Below are 17,058 nucleotides of genomic sequence, written 5' to 3' on the forward strand. Positions count from 1 at the left end.
CAGTGGCCATGAGGAGGCTGTGGTGGCCCGACTCATCCAGACTAGGATTAGAGAAAAGACTCGGGAGAAACCGGCTTCCCCCAACTTTTTGCAGTGATGCTGGGAGGCCAGAATGGCTTATCAGGTGTTGCTTCTGGCTGTTTCTTGGCTTTCTGGACTTTGTTTCTGGGCTGCTTTGCTGACTCCCTCAAAGAGCACTAGATCTGGGGACTGATGGGATTCCCCGGCTTCTCCTGCTGTTCTCGGCTTCGAACAGCTCCTGATCCATGCGTAGTTGGCTCCCTGCTCTGGTCTCCTCCCTTCTTGTCGGCCCTCCATTGTGATCCCTTCCTGTAGTCTGGGTATCTTGTTGGCAACATTCACGGCTCTGAGTCGAGAGCTCAGGGACAGTATCTGTGATGAGTGAGCTCCCAGGGAAATCTTCCCGCCATCTTCTCTTCCTCCTCTTCTCCAACTTGGTGCTTCTTTTTGCCTGGCATTTTGGTCAGTGAAAGCACCAAGAGTGGGAAGGAGCCTCAGAGACCTTCCAGAAAGCCCTGAGTTACAGGGGGCCTGACTGTGCTTTCTGCCTTGATCTTTCTAGGATTTCTTCTTTAAAAAATAGACATTTCTCTCATTTGATCATATGCAATTGTGGCTTTAAAAGGCATGTTATGGAGTGATGAACAACCAAGGAATTCAGCACAGGAAGTCTGGAGATCAAGACCTGTCTCTAACACCAGATCCATAGCATTGGGCTAGTCACGTCAGGTCTGAACTTGGAGCAACTTTCTGAGAGGGGACAGAGAGCCATCTTGGAGTCAGGGGCCCCGAGTTCAAAGCCTGCTCTGCTTTGTTGTGTGATCACAGAGACGTCACAAGCCTAGGCCTTGGTTGTCTCCTATGACAAAGCCTTAGGCTACATGAAGACTTCTTAGATTTGGGGGATCCAGAAATGGGAATGGGGAAACATAGCTTTCTTTTCACCAACTTCTGGTTTCCTCTGGAATCCTTTGTATTTCATTTTGTGAATTTAAAAACCATGATTCAGAGAAGGCTTTGTCCATGGCCACTGGCTGCCCAAGTGGTCCACGAGACCAAAAAGGTGAAGAGCCAGCAGTCTAGATGATCCCTGAGGTCCCTGACAGCTCTGAGTCTGTTACCCTCTGATCGAAGGAACCATGACCTGGAGGTGACGGGCCAGGGCCATGTCCCAGAGGCAGATGGACATATACTTTGGTCAGAGACTATGACATGGGTGGGAAAGAGTGGTCTTCCTTATGGGAGGGCTTCATGATTAGGATGGCTCAAGGGGGTGGAGGGGCTTTTGAATATCAATTAAAAGACTCAGACTTTGACAGAGATGGGAGATAACAGTGAAGCCCTTAAGATCTTTGAGGAATAGAATGGCCATATCTACCCACAATTCTGATTATTTTCACAAGAGTATGATCTGAAGATTGAAGGGACATAAAGGATCTGGCCATGCAGTGATGATGGAACCCTTGATTTAACCTGGAAAAGGAACTTAGATATCCTGGAGTTCATAGCCCTCATTTTACAGATGAGGAGATTAAGACCTAGAAAAGGAAAGAGACTTGGCCATGGTCACATAGGTAGGAAGTGTGGCAGCACCAGAATTTGAACCCAGGATCTTCTGACCCCATATCCAGGGCTCTTTCCAGTGTTTCCCAGAATGTGTAATGGGTGATGTCTTCTGTAGAGATTCTTGCTCCACTCTCTCTGATCCATTCTCCAAAGCTCCTTTCATTTCTGCTCAGGGTACCAGAGCATTACCTCAAGGTCTTGTCATCACTCTCTTCCTCCAGTCAAAGGCACATTAGGGGGACCTATGTTCTACTAAAAATGTAATGGCTCACAGATATATGATACTTGAGGTTTTTTAAAGAGCTTTTATAGATGATATCATTTGATCCAACAAAATGAGGGAGAGATTATTATTTCCATTTTACAGATGAGGAAACTGAGACACAGATAGGGACTTGCTAGTAAGTCACACAGCTAGTAACATTCTGAGATACGATTGAACTCAGGCCTTTCTCACTCTAAGTCCAACACTAGTCATTATGCAATGCCAGGTATTGAATCCATTGAGTTTGCCAAGGCACCTTCCAAAAAGTCCTACCCATGGCCTTCTTGCCCAGGATCATGCTCACTGTTTCTTCATATTATCCCCCAACTTCAAAAGGTGGCTAGCTGACCTCAGATTTGTCATCTTCCTGACCAAGTCCCACTTGGCTTTACTGGATACAAGTGGGAGGCTCACTCTTCCTCACCCTAAACTTCCCAACAGGGACCCAGGGAGGCAGTGCAAGCTCTACCAAAATAAAAAGAAGAAAAGTCAACAAAGCTGAAATCTTTCTATTTCTAGTTTATCCATTCCACTTTGGAAATGAATCCTAAGAAAGCTGGCCAAGGATGACCCAAGAAGGAAGTCTGGTGAGCCTACTGAATATGCCCCAGGGATCGTTCTGGGACAAACACCTCTCTCAGTGGCAAGGCCTCTACTGGCCAACTAGAAATAAGGGAAGGGCTCTCCTTGGGCCATCAAAGCTCAGTGAAAATTAGTCCCTATTAGCTTAGCTTCCCAGCATAAAACCATATTTGAGCTTGAAGATCACCTTCAACATTCTCATTCTCACTGTGTAGGGTAGGAAACTCCTATGGAAAGGGGAGAGACCAAATCAGGGACTTCCAGAATCTTCTGTAAATGGGTATGTACTGCCTCCTGGGGGGAAAACTCAGTCCTAGGCATGAGAGATGTTATTGTGGGTTCAAAATCTCTAGACTTGAACCAGTTCTCTCCCTACTCCCAGTCTGAGGCTCTTCCTTTTGTACCCTGCTACTAACTGATCTATTCCCACTCTCTGTCTTTCCTTTTCTTTCCTCTTTTGAGTTAAAGTAATGTTTCTCTTTCTGAGCACCATCTCCCTGTGGCCTGTCCCTAATCCAACCTCTCCAGCCTCCACCAATATCCTCAACGACGTGTGGAGGTAAGTAACCCTGGCTTCTTGAAGTCCAGGCCAAGGAAACATAAACTCTCGGTGGTCTTGTCAGACTAGAAAGGCCTCATATCCAAGCACAGGTCCTAGATGAAGGAGTCTGTCACCCCTGAACCAGTTTGTCTCAGCCCAGGATGATGGAGCACCTGAGGCTTGGGCTCCATGTGAATGTCTTTGCCAGCCACAGGAACTGAAGATGAACTTTTCCTAAGGCCCGGAGAAGTTGTGATCTGCACCAGAGAAAGGGCTGTCCTTGCCATTGAAATCATAGGTTCTTGGTCTCTGGCCTCCAGCCTTGCCAAGGTCTTAGAGAGGCTACTTCCAAACCAGTTATTTGGTTATAAGGTAAGAAAAAGAACCAATACTGTCATTTTCTTTCTATTTTCTGCACAGGGCCACTATCCACACCTAACATCAGCAGCACCACCCATCCTACAATCGAGAACAAGGATAGTTCACATTTACATGTCAGGGTAAGGGTCAAATTCTCATGTACTGGTGGTTCCAAAACCAACGTGCTGTAGCTGGTGACAGGATAGAGCTGTCCCTGGATAACAGGATATTCACTATACACAGTGTCACAAGGGAAGATGGAGGAGTCTATGTGTGTGAAATCGGGAACCCATTTTATACGGAAATGAGTGATCCATTCACACTTAATGTTATCTGTGAGTAAATTTGTTCTTCCTATATATGGTTCGTACTTAGTGGTGTGTTCCCAGAGGTCAGGCTAATTCAGTCGCTTCTCTGAGTGCTAAAGATCAACCTCTGAGGTTCCCATCCCATTTAATCTTTAGGGAGCCCAGATTGGCCTTGTCATGCTTTCTGGTGGAGAATGGCCAGCCATGGTGCTGAACTGGAGAAAGCCCTAAGATCCTACAAGTTCAGATCCAAATTCATAAAGTATAGAGAAAGAGTGTATAAAGAAGTTAGGCAATCTTGGTTAAAGGAGGGATAAGGTGATATAGATGATAGGAGGAGGAATGCAGGGGATAGCTGAGTGTAGGGATGAATGGGTGAGGTAGTATATTGGAGGTAGGGGAATGGATGGGAGTATATAGGTGGGCAGCTCAAACAGGCTTATTCACTGAGGCTAGAGACAGAGGGTACTATGAGGAATTAAACTGGATCCTTCAGGCAGGGAAGGTATCTTTAAGGTTCAAGAAGAATTTTGGCCAGTCAGAAATGTTTAGATCAAGGTTGGGGGTTTCTCTTGTTAATTTCTAAAGTCTTTTGAGGGAAGAGTCAAAGGCTCCTCCCTGCCAGTGAAATTGATGTCTGCAGGAAGTCTCTGTTGAGTACTTCCTGCCCATGATGGATGCCTAGGTTTCCCCCAAGAAAATAAAAGGAAAATAATTCTTCCCTCTTCAGCTTTTGCCTTAATCTTCAATACAATAATTCACCAAAGGCTTTGTATAGGTAATAAAGGGGAATTATTAATGTCAGGGATAATCTGAGGGAAAGAGGTTTTCGGTTTTTATAATTACTGCTAGCGAGAAGGCTGGTGCTCGGGAATGGGTCACAGGAGAGGGTTAGACTGAGAGAGTCCAGCTCTCCCAGTCAGGAAGATTTGACTGCCTTTGAATTAAAGTATTTATCAAATCACTAAATTGGGGGTGGCTTGATTTAGGATATCCTACTTGTCTACAAAAACTAAATCCACGATGTCCAACCACCAAGCCCACCCTTCTTCCCAGGGCCCAAAGGGAAATTCAGTGGAAATAGCAGGGATGTAATATGGAGAGGTCAAGGAGAGGTTCAGAGAAATCAGTTAGGTCAAAATGCCCCCAAAGACAAATAAGCACAGGCCAATGCTGAAGCCAAAAGGCAAAAGCCCCTTAGTTGGAACTTTAGCACTATTTATAGCCTCAGGCTCCAACTATCTTTCTGAACATTCAAAATCCGTAACTGCTAGGGCTGCTTACAGTTGAATTTGCAAAAGCAAAGGCTTCTGCTAGCAACCCTGCATTACAAGTGCTGTGAATTTTCCAGCTTATAGGAGGATCAGGGAGGCACAGTGGTCCCTGGTGATGAATTAGAGAATAGGAGATGCCCTTCTTCCTGCCATAATCTCAATATGGAATTGTTCTCTTTCCTCCAGATGGCCCAGATACCCCCACGATTGTCCCTACAGTAGATAATTTCCTTATGGGGCAGATATTGAGTTGATCTGTTCTGCTGAATCTAACCCATCTGCCTAATTCACTTAGCTTCACAATGGACAAATGTTGAGCGACTCAACGACATTCTATCTTATTAATGTGTCCCCAGAGCACACTGGAACCTATACCTGTGAAGCATCTAACTCCCACACTGGCTTGAAGAGTACCAAGGAAAAGAATCTTGGAATCTATGGTGAATAGCTGAATTGGGCCCCCAACTTTATGTTGTGCTCTCTCCTTCCCTGGCATGACAGAAAAAGAGATAAGTGACATTCTGCTCTCCTGGTCCCATGGCACAGTGTTGTGGTAGAAGGTGCCCTGAGTTCAGAATCATGAAACTTGGGTAGAATCCTTCCTTTCCTGTCTACTACCTGTGTAGTAAGCATGTCTCCTCCTTTCCCAGCCTCAGTTTCCTCATCTGGAAAAATGGATAATCTTTTGCTTTGCATATACTAGGATTCTATGTGGAGAAAGTCCTTTTTACATGGTAGGTACAAAAAGCATTTGAGTTGTTGTCACCTTCATTGTTATTTATTATTATTATTATTATTATTATTAATTCTTTTCTGTCCCAGTGACATACAATCTTCTTTGTCTACCAACTTCTAGGCCCGCATCTTCAGTGTCTGCCCCAAACTCTTTACCGTGGTCTTTCCTTCAGCCCATTTCACTTGATGCTGTGTTCCCACAGGGTGTTTCTAGTCTTGGTTGGAGTATAAGCTATGGTCATGCAATGGGGCTAGCCTTGATCCTCTTTAGCTGGGAAATTCTGGAGATGGAAAGGAGAATTTCAACATTGTCTCCTTTCATATGCAGAGATTCATCATTACACCTATTTTTTTCTCTTTGTGGCATAAAATATCACATGGAAGCATGGCTGCTATGAAACCTGGTTCTTATCCATGTAAAGGAAAGAGATTGGCTTTAGCATCCAGTATAATTCCTGCTGCCCAATTAATTCACTGGTCTGGCTCTCTTAAATACAGATGACAGATCCTCCACAGCCTTAATCACACTAGTGTGCACCAGGACCATAGAGAGATCATCTCTGGCTTTAGTTTCCTTTCATTTCATGGAGCTTTATTGTTATAAACCTTAGGGGTATCCCAACTTCCTGTCCCTGACTCTGGGGACTTTCTAAATGGAGAGTAGGGGGAAGAGGTAGTATTGTGAAGTGGGGAAGTGACCTTGGGAAAGTCAGACTCCGACAGTATATACTTTAGAGGAGGGATGACTTTTTGTTGGCCTAAATCTGTATGTAGGGATCCCTAAATGACACATTTTGATTTAACATTTAAATCATCTGTGTGTTACTGTATTTTCTTTTGTTAACTATTTCCCAATTACCTTTTCAGCTAGTTTAGACTGCAGCAGGAGTGTTGCAGGCTATATATTTGACACCCATGGTCTAAATTACCTTTTTCTTAAATTTTTTCCAATTAACTATAAGGATAAAAAATAATAAAGGCTGCTATAATAATATAAATTAGTATTTTAATTAAAGCCATGTTGATAGATAAAGTCATTAGACCACGCGCTTGTAAGAATTCAAAACTGCCGCCCCAGCCATTATTGTTACCTCCTGTCTCTTCCTGAGTCTGCTGGCCAAGAGGTGGTAGCTAAAAAAAGAGAAGGTTCCTCCTCCCCCTGGGAGATTTAAACTGTTCTCTGCGTGGAGACATAGGTGTCCCCATGCCCAAAGAACCGGAACCAGAAACCTGTTGGACCATGGGAAATGTAGTTTGATAATTTCCACGTGTCCATAGAAAATACATATATATACTTAAAGATGGCATCTCCCAAATTTCATTCTTACATAACCAAAATCTATTTTCTGTCCCGCTTCTCACCCATCCCACTAAAGAAAAAGAAAATTCTTGTGACAAGTATGGACAATCAGGGAAATCTAATTCCCATGCTCAGAAACATCGGTTGCAGCATCCACCCTGAGTCCATCCCATTTCTGAAGTGAGGCAGCTGATTTCATAGGAAGTGTGTAGCTTTTTGTAGGAAGTGAATAACTTATTTAATCATGGGTCTTCTGAAATCCTGGTTGGCCACTGCATTGATCAGAGGTTCTAAGACTTTCCAAGTTGTTTGCCTTTAGAACATTGCCGTTACTGTATAAATAACCCTCTTGTTCTACTCACTCTATTCTGCATCAGTTCATACATATCTTCTGAAGTTTCTGTTTTTGAACTCATTCTGTTTGATGTTCCTATCAGTGACTTGGATCAAATGAAATAATACACATAAAGAGCTTTGTAAATGGTAACCATTATTGTTCTCCTGATTCTATAGACAGACAGATAGCATAATCTTTAAACTTGAAAGAAAAGAGAGAGAAAAAAAAAAGTTGGGAGTATAGGAATGGTAGGCATGAAGCAGTGAGGATCCAGAAGTAACTCAGAAAGCTGGCAGAGTAAATGGAATGTGATAAGATGAATGTTATTGGGGATAGCTATCAAGTCCCACTCTTGAGTACAAAAAGTCCAAAGAATGAATAATCATTGGCCTCCATGGGGCAGTGACTGGTCACCATGCCATAGGAAAACAGTTGAAGTAATGAGGGATGGTTGATTTAAAAAAAGGGAAATTGGAGACAGACTTTTAATGCCATGTTAGATTGCATGAAGAGACATTGGGGGTTATCTGAGAGAACCAGAAACTTAATATAAGTTGGTAGGGTAACAGGGCAGTTGAAAAGCCTAATGCAATCTGTTTTTTTTTATTAAAACCCTTTCTCATCCACCTTAGAATCAATACTATGCAATGGGGGTTAAGTGACTTGCACAGAGTCATACTGCTAGGAAGTGTCTGAGGCCAGATATGAACCTAGCACCTCCTATTTCTAGGCCTGGCTCTAGGTTGAGCTACCCAGCTGCCCCACTAATACTGTCTTAAGACAAGCATGTTCACTTTCAAGAATTAGGAGACAGTCATCCTTTTGTACTATCAGATGGCATTTTGAGTACTGTATTTGGTTCTAGATGACACAATTCACAAGGGGCTTCGGTAAACTGGAGAGTGCTCAACCAGATTTGTGAGGGGTCTGGAGTTCCTGAAGATCAATTGAGGGAACTCTGCATATTAGCCAAAGGAATAGAAAGCTTTGAGGAATCACATGATAGCAATTTTCTGGACCTTTACAGGGAAGAGGACTTAGAAGTGTTCTGTCCGGGCATCAGAGGGCAGAACTAGAATCATAAAGGCAAAAGGTGATGGGAAACAAAATCTTTTAATTTGAGAAAAAATTCTTTAAGAAGTCATTACTAAGTCATGTCCAACTCTACATGACCCCATTTCTTAGCAGAGATACTAGAGGTGTTTGCCATTTCCTTCTCCAGCTCATTTTACAGATGATGAAACGGAGGCAAACAGGGTGAAGTGACTTTCCCAGGGTCACACAGCTAGTGAGTGTTTGAGACCAGATTTGAACTCAGAAAGATGAGTTTCCTGCCTCCAGGCTCCATCCACTATACCTCCTAGCTGTCATTTAATCATTCATTAGAGCAGTTCAAAGTAGCCTGGGCTGTAATAAAAAGTGGGAGGATCTCCATCCCTCATGAGATGCTTTTCAAATCAAAGGGAAATGACCAATCGTTGAAGATGTCCTAGTGGGGATTCCTTCAGTGGTTGTGTTGGACAAGATAGTCTCTGAGGTCCCTTATCACTGTCAATTCTGGACTTCAAGAAAACTCCCTAATACTTGGAGCTGTCCTGCCTGTAAAATGCTTAGCACACATATTAGGCCCTTAAAGGCTTCTTTTCTCCCCTTCCGTCTTCTCCTCCTCTGTGGAGGCCAAATGACCATCTGTCACATTGAATGCCCTAAAGATCCTTTTTTAGACCAGGGCTGGACTTTTGACTGTCACCAATATCTCTTCAATTCCAAAAGTCCATGGTTCTGCCTGCAAGTTCAATTGCTAGTTGTAGAGGGATTTGGCTAGTTCTCCTTGACCCAAAAGGAAAGATCTTAGAGCAGTGAGTCAAAGCTGCAGAGATGAAGAGTTAGAATGATTGTCACGGCAAACTTCCAACCAATTACAGTGGTCTGAATAAGGCTACCTTAGCAAAGAGGTTTCCAAACAAAGGTTAGATTAGCTTGGGCTGGTTGACCTTCTCACCCAATCCTGAGCTGCTGTAGGATCCTTGGAATGTAAAAGGTGGTAGAAATGGCCAGACAGCAATTACTGGGAAACAACTTTAGGGACTGATTAAACTGAAAGCTAGCTTGCTGTCTGGAGCCAGGGAAGGTAGGATAAGTGAAGGTTGAATGACCCTTGATCAGACATGCTGTGCCATCTGGGAGCAGACGCCCTCTGCCATCTCTGGTACTTTGTTGCTCAGACAGTGCTAGTTGTTGGCCCACTTGGCTCTCATCACAGCCAAGGCTACTCAGCCCTCAGAGACTGCTGCAAAGTCTCTCCTGCAACAGAGCACATCTACTGACTGCCAGGTGCTCAGCTGCCTAAAGAAAGAATAAAAAGCTGCACTAGAGGGGTGGAGGAAGGGATCCAGTGACTACTTTGTGCCAGATAACATGCTAAGCTCTTTACAAATATCCTCTCATTTTATCAGGGACAGTGGATAGAGTTAAAATGTTCAGGGACCCCCTGGAAGCACAAGGTCCTCCCACCACAAGTAGGGTTTTGGTAAAGTCCTCAGTTTCCTCATGAGATACCTGCAATAAGAAGCTCCCCCAGAGGAGGTTTGGGGAAGGGATGCTTCCACCACCATCCAAAAGAGAACACAACCTTGGGAGGACCTTTTGTTTTGAAATAGGAAGACTAGGTGTGCCAGTGAAGCTCCTTGGGGGCCTTCAGGGTACCTCCTTGAAGCCATTTTGGGAAAGGGGAACCCAAAGGAAAGTAACTGTTCTGTTCCTCTGCCAATTACAGAGAGATGACATCCTGTAGAGAGAGACCTTGGGATATGCTGAAGGGAGCCTGGCCTCAGTTATAGGATTTTGGGTATCCAGTGGACTTTGAATGAATCACTCAGCCCCTGGGAGTCTCCCATTTTTCTCATCAGGAAATAAGGATGTGTGTTAGATAACGTTGAAGTCCCCTCCAGATGGAGATCTGGGCTCCTCTGGTCTCTGCCAGCCCTAAGCCTTCTTTGCCTGGTTTGAGAAAGGCCCACAAAGACCATCAGGCAAAGAGGGAAAGAGCTTGGGTCCTGGATCAAGAAAAGTTGTTCCCTGACTGATCACTCACATCAGCCTCTTTGGGCCTCATTTTGTAAGTAGAATGGGGGCATCCTGCACGGTGTGACATGTTTGGAGATGAAAGGGACCTTGAATCCAGCTATTTCAGCTCCCTCTTTTTACTGATGGGGAAACTGAGGCCCAGTGGAGGTGAGTGTCAGCATATGGAAGCAGAAACAAGGCCTTTAGATGAAGATAATATGTGTGCTAATTACTCCTGGATCAGTGTTTAGGGAGAAGCTATTTACATTTTGAAGTGTTTGTTAAGGAGATAGGTGGGGAGCAAAGAATGATGGGAGCAGAAGGGCTTCCCTTTTGTGCCAGAGAGCCCTCAGGCACTCAGGCTGTCATTGCTCAGGAACCTTTTCTCAGAAGAAGAATGCTTTAATTATATACAGAATGTAAGTTCCATTGGACTTCAAAGAAACAAATTCTATTGAAATACAGTTACCAACCCTTTTTTTACAAAATAAATTCATAGATATCAGATTAAAGACTGCTGGATTCGAATGAGATGGTTGATGAGAGGCAGCAAGGAGTCAAAGTGGATAGGGAGGACACGGGGTCTGGATTCAGGAAGATCCAAGTTCTAATTTGGTCTTAGACACTTACTAGCTGTGTGATCCTGGCCAAGTCACATAACCTCTGTCTGCCTCTGTTTCCGGAATGATTAAGTGGAAAGAATAATAGCCCTTACTCCCACATTAATAACATAGTGCCTGGCTACTAATCATAATAATGAGGATGATAATAATAAAAATAATAGCATTGGTGTAACACCAGTCATATGCCGTTTATATAGTATATAGCTAATGAATGTTTATTCCTTACTCCCCTCCCCAACTCAGTCACTAGATTGTGTACCTCCTGGGACCTCTCTGGTGGTGGGATAGTCCAGGACACAGCACTCCCACCCCAGTGCTTTCTGCTCATCTGCCCTATTGGTACAACCACTGAACCATGAGGCATCCTTCTCCCCAGAATGTCAGGACCCACCCCTGTATGTCTGTATCAGAAACATGTCAGATTCAGCTTCTGGTGTTTTGTTTTTCCTGAAGACGTAGCCTGGTGAAGAAGATATAGGCCAGTCACTCAGCCAACTCTGTCTCCTCTTTTTCTTTCTACAGAGAAACTGATGAAACCCATCATAACGATCAATAGCACCAGCAACATCTCAGAGAATGACACTGTGGTCTTGACGTGTAACACAGAGAATCAATGTTTGGCATATGTTTGGTGGTACTTCCAAATGAAAAAACTAATCCTCAAAGACAGCATGACTCTGTCTCAGAATAATTGGACCCTCACCATCAAGCTGGTGAAGGGGGAAGACAATGGTGTTTATCAATGCGAAGTCTGGAATCCATTCCTTTCCAATATAAGTGACTTATTCAACTTGACTATCGTCTGTGAGTGACTCTGAATCTCCTCCCTCTCCCAATCCTTTCTCTAACGATGACTGACATCTCACCTTTTTCATGTTTTCATAGATGGACCAGAGCAAATCACGATTCTTCCACACTCTGATCACGGCCAGATTGAGGTCATATTCATCAAGAATCTGACTTTAGAGTGTGGAGTTAATTCTCAACCACTGGCCCAGTATACACGGCAAGTCAATGGTTCCTCTATATATGGAAATTTCTCTATGTCTGGAAATTCTGGAAACATGTACACTATCTCCCAAGCATTTTGGGAACATGCAGGAACGTATACATGCACGGCAATGAACAAGATGGCCAAAGCAACAATTTCTACAAACGTCACAGTCAGAGTGATATGTAAGTCATCTCTCCCTTCCCTCAGAGAATAAGTTTCTTGGATTGGCTTAGGGTGAGACCCCAGGAGGAGGCATTCAGGCCCACTCAGGAGGGCAGCTTTTCATGGTGATTTGGGAAAAGTCAGGTTAAAAAAAGAACCTGACTCTAGGGAATGAGGTCAGACTTACAATGAATGCCAATCCATTTCCTGCTACCTTGTCCTTGGTAGAAATGGAGACTGACCTCTTTTTCTCCTATAATAATCTTAGAAACAGTCATGTACACATTTAAGATCATCCTCATTTTGCCAACATTGTGCAGAGCACGGTGCTAGGCACTGAGAGAAATATAGGTTTGGCTAAGACTCCATTCCTACTTTCAAGGACCTTACAAGGTAGTAGAAGGATGGGCCTCAAGCATAGGTAACTGATGCACAATATTATATGATGTTGCATATTCAGATATTGCATGATCCTGCATATTTAGACCATGGCTGCAAATAAAGTATTATGGGAGACCTTGGCAGAAATCCATTTTACTTGGAGGGTGGGCAGAAGAAACAATGTCAGATTTCAAAGAACAGCTGTCACTTGATAAACTCTTTTTTTTTTTTCAAAAATTGGGGAAGAGTTCAATAGGTCAAAGGAAAGGAGAAGAGAATATTCTACTTCTATGAATAAGTAGCCCCAACTAAGATTCAAATGTAGTGTTTGTCCATGTGCAGAAAGTAGACCAATGCAACCCGAGGAGACAGTGCAAGGCCAGGAGAAGTATTATAGAGGGAGTCCGCCATTTTGGAAGGGACTTGAATGCCAGGCTAAGAACACCAAAGAGTAATTGGTAGATTATAGGAAGGCCCCGAAGCCTTATTAGCAGAGAGAAGAGATAGTTATACATATCTGGTTGGCATACGTCATTCATCAACACTGGGTAGACCAGTAAAACCAAACCTGACACTCAAGGGTCAGACTTTGGTTGAATGTGACCATTATCACATCTGTAATTCTGCTGTGGCTGGGTCCAAACTACCTGGCTGGGTCAAAATCTGGGGAATCTAAAGTTACTTTTTGACTCCTGAATTCCAGGCAAAATTAGCCTCAGCTCCTAGGTGAGGTGGTGAGAATATAGGTAAGGGAGCATTGAGTAGGATGGGGTCGGTATACAAATACATTTGTAGAATATTGTCATTGAGAGACCAGGTTAAGTATCAGATGGAAGAGTAAAAAGCAGCTCTCCAGCCCAGAACTCTAGCACAAACACTCCAAAAAAGATCTAGAAAGAATAAAAGATCAAGTAGAAAAGAGGATGCTTTTCTACAAGAAAATCCAGTGAGCCATTTTTCCAGCCTAGATAAGAGCATTTATAAAGACCAAAGTCTGGGCACAAGAGCTAACCAGAAAAGTGAGAAGAAAATGAGACTGAATGAGGACTTGGGGAGAAAGAGATCTTGGATGCCTCAGAGCCGAGCTTGATATGGTTTGGGGAGCAGGAAAAGGAACTCACAGGCAGGTATACAACCTGAGCTAGAGAATCAGTGCCTACTAAGCAGGGAACTCCTGCAGAGGGGTGAAAGCAGTTCTGGGCCTGGACAGTGAACAAGGAGCTGGTATTTTATCCCCTTTCTGAGTCTGGGGATTGCAGCTAAGTAACTAGGGGAGAAAGCTTAGAATAAGGGGAATCCTGAAATAGTAACGGTAATGATTCCACAAAATTTAGCAACTATCACTATAAATGAATGGGGATATTGAATATGATAGTCCAAAAGGCAAAAATTATATAGGCTTACAACCAAGAATAATAAAATATTAAAATATAGGGGATTTGGTTATGTTATAATAAAACTAGATGTAGTAGATGTTGAGGGAGAGGAAGAGGATGATATGACACCTCCCTAACAGCGCCCAGGCAGGATCCTTTAGGTCAATGGATGTTATCCCTTTAGGTCCCACCTGGGGTTGATTGATATTGTATAATGGGCTCTTTAGCTTGGTAATGGTTTGTCTCTGACTGCGTATCTCCCTTCCTAGAGAAGCTAGGAAATAACCACTCCAGGAAGGTACTTAAAAAGGTTTTGACTGTATTTAACAAAGATAGGGTATTGGGATTGGATAGAGGTATTTGGGAAACCCTAATTAAATTTGGTAATGATAAACCCTTAAACTGTAGGCAAATAATGAATCAGGATGGTTAGCTTCACTCTGGTCCAGCCTGGCCACAGCTGCACCAGAGTAGACAAACTGCTGCTTGATGTTTCAGCTTCTTCTCCTTTGCTAGATGATATGCCTAAACAGCCTTTGGGATATCCACCCCTTTCCACCCTCTCCTTCTTCTCCTGCCCACTTCCCAGATCCCTCCCGGGCCTAGCTGCCTCTGGAGGTCACTGATATCAGACAGGAGCTTCAGACTCAAAGGCATCTGAGCATAAGCTAAGGCCATCTGAAATTTAAAGGGATGAGGCTATGGTCAACTTAGTCTGATTCTTAAAGATGGCACACTGATATATCATTTCATTTCACAGAGTATGAAGTTACATGACAAAATGAGTTTCCCTTTTCAGGAATGATATGCAAGTGTTGCTGACATAACAATTAGAATTGTACTTTTAAAGCCAAGCTCAAAGATACTTTTAAATTATGGGATACTCTATGATTATGGGAGAACTAAAACTCATACATCCAGCCTCAAACCACGAAGAGGAAAGATATGAATTATTCGATTATAGACAGGAAGACCAGTAAGGAGATTTTTCCAAAAATTCAGTTTGTAAGGATGTAAGCAAAGCCCTTCTTAGTGAGGTAATTTCTAGGGCTGGCTTTCCCAGATCACATTATCAAAGTGATAATGGTCCTACCTTTACTTCATAGATTATTCCCATCAGATCTTTCTCTGGAGGGAGAGAGCATTTTTTCTTTATCATAAGTCCTTTGGAATTGTCTTAGATCACTGTATCGATCAGGACAGCTACGACATCAGTCTCTTGTGAAGGTAGGATTAACTCTTCCCTTTGTCTATGTTTAGCTAAACAAATCAAGAACTTAAAATACCCCTACTTGACACTAAGTTAGAGAGTTTCAATGGAGCACAAGGTCAAGGAGACCAAAACTAATCCCAGTGGAACTTATGAGATATTGCACCAAGACACAGAGGTCTTGAACTTGTTTGAGGCTTGAGATTGTGTCTGTTTGACATATATTAGATGCAGGACTTCCCTGAGCCATATTCTACCAAGCACCTCACTTTGGCTCCCATCCTGGCTCCCATATCCCTGAGAGAAAAGGTAAAATCAGACCAGGGAATGCTATTTCCCAATTTGCTGCTAAAATCTAGTCCCTTTTCTGTCTTTCATAGTGTGACAAATTTTCTGTAGTCCTGGCTATTGATAGGGTAAGTGCATAATAGCTTAAATCACTTTAATTGGGCCCTGATTCAAGGACCTATATAAGTTTATTTTTCCTTAACTTAATTTTTTACACATATGACTTTGATATTTTATATTTCATCTAGAAGTTATTTTTTTCTCATTTATTTGGATTTTTTGATTTTCTTTTGCCAATTGATTCTTGTATCTCATAACTCAGCCATTTATTCCAGTGTGATCCCTATGTTTGTCAATGTCCTCCTCATGGGGGGAATATATTGTTATCCTATAATGCAAAATTTAAATACTTTTGAGAATAATTTTAGGGTAAGAAATTTGCTACCTCCCAGCATCCAGAAAACAAACTGTTTGGAGAAGGCAGCCATGAAGATGCATGCAGGAACCACATGCTTGTGATAATAAGATTAAGTCTACACTGCCCATCTTTAGATTTAATCACCAAAGGTGAGAGCACCTCCAATTCTGGGTGGTCCTAACCCACGTGTGCTAGAGTGAGTGACGAATCAGAATCAACTGACTGCCCCGTAGGCATTCTATGAGAAGCGTCTATTATGACTGGACACGCAAACTAGGGGAAGGCACAGGAAGTTACGTGTAAGTGACCCCTTTAAAAAGAGGGAATTGAGTGAGTGAGAGGGTCTTTGGTTGAAGACAGTGTCTGGTGAGGGACTGCTTCTGGTTTGTGGAGAAGTGTTGGCTGGAATACTGAGACCTTAGTGAGACTACTTTAAATATCTTCTTTTGAATTCCATGTGGTGAGTTTAAAGACTGAATCTTCCTGAACTTCTCTTAAGAAACTTCTTTTTATAGACTCTGTGCATGAAGCACCTCTGGGCCTCTGTCCCTCTGACTCTCAGCTGAGGGTTAATTAGATCTACCTGGATAAGGGTTTAAAATTTTTTTTAATAATAAGAGAATGACCCAAAAGAAGAGAACATACTAAAATTTATGAAATGTAGCTCCAACAGTACTTAGGGGAAATTTTACCTCTCTAAATACATCAATAAAATAAAGAAAAAGGGAGACCAATGAATTAGACACACAACTAAAAAGAATTTTAAAAGAATAAAATTTAAAAAAACCAACTAAATACCAAATGGGAAATCCTAAAAATCGAAGGAGATTCTACATGGAATTGAATATCTTGGAATGATTTCTTTCAATAGGATCTTTGTGACAAATGCAGCATTGTTTTTGTTGGCAGGATAAACCTCTGGCCATCTTGTCAAATGATGTATTATGACAAGACTGTATTTAAACCATTTATCTCTTGGAATACTGATGTAGTCTATCTTCAGACATTCAAATGGAGTATAAGCCAATGGCCTGCCCCCTAGGCCCTTTTTCTTGAATGTTCCCTGATTGAACTGCATGGAGATCTTGCACTTCTGACAGACTCTTATTCCTCCCACTTGTTTGGCTCCCAGATTTTCTTCCCATTCCTGAAGTTTCCTAGGATAAAATGACTTTATCCACCAAGGTGAAGTTCAGAATGTGAGTAGGACTGAATCTGGCTCCAAACTTTGCTGTCACATCTGCTCTATGG

Source organism: Gracilinanus agilis, chromosome 3 (assembly GCF_016433145.1).
Source record: "Gracilinanus agilis isolate LMUSP501 chromosome 3, AgileGrace, whole genome shotgun sequence".
Taxonomy (NCBI): domain Eukaryota; kingdom Metazoa; phylum Chordata; class Mammalia; order Didelphimorphia; family Didelphidae; genus Gracilinanus; species Gracilinanus agilis.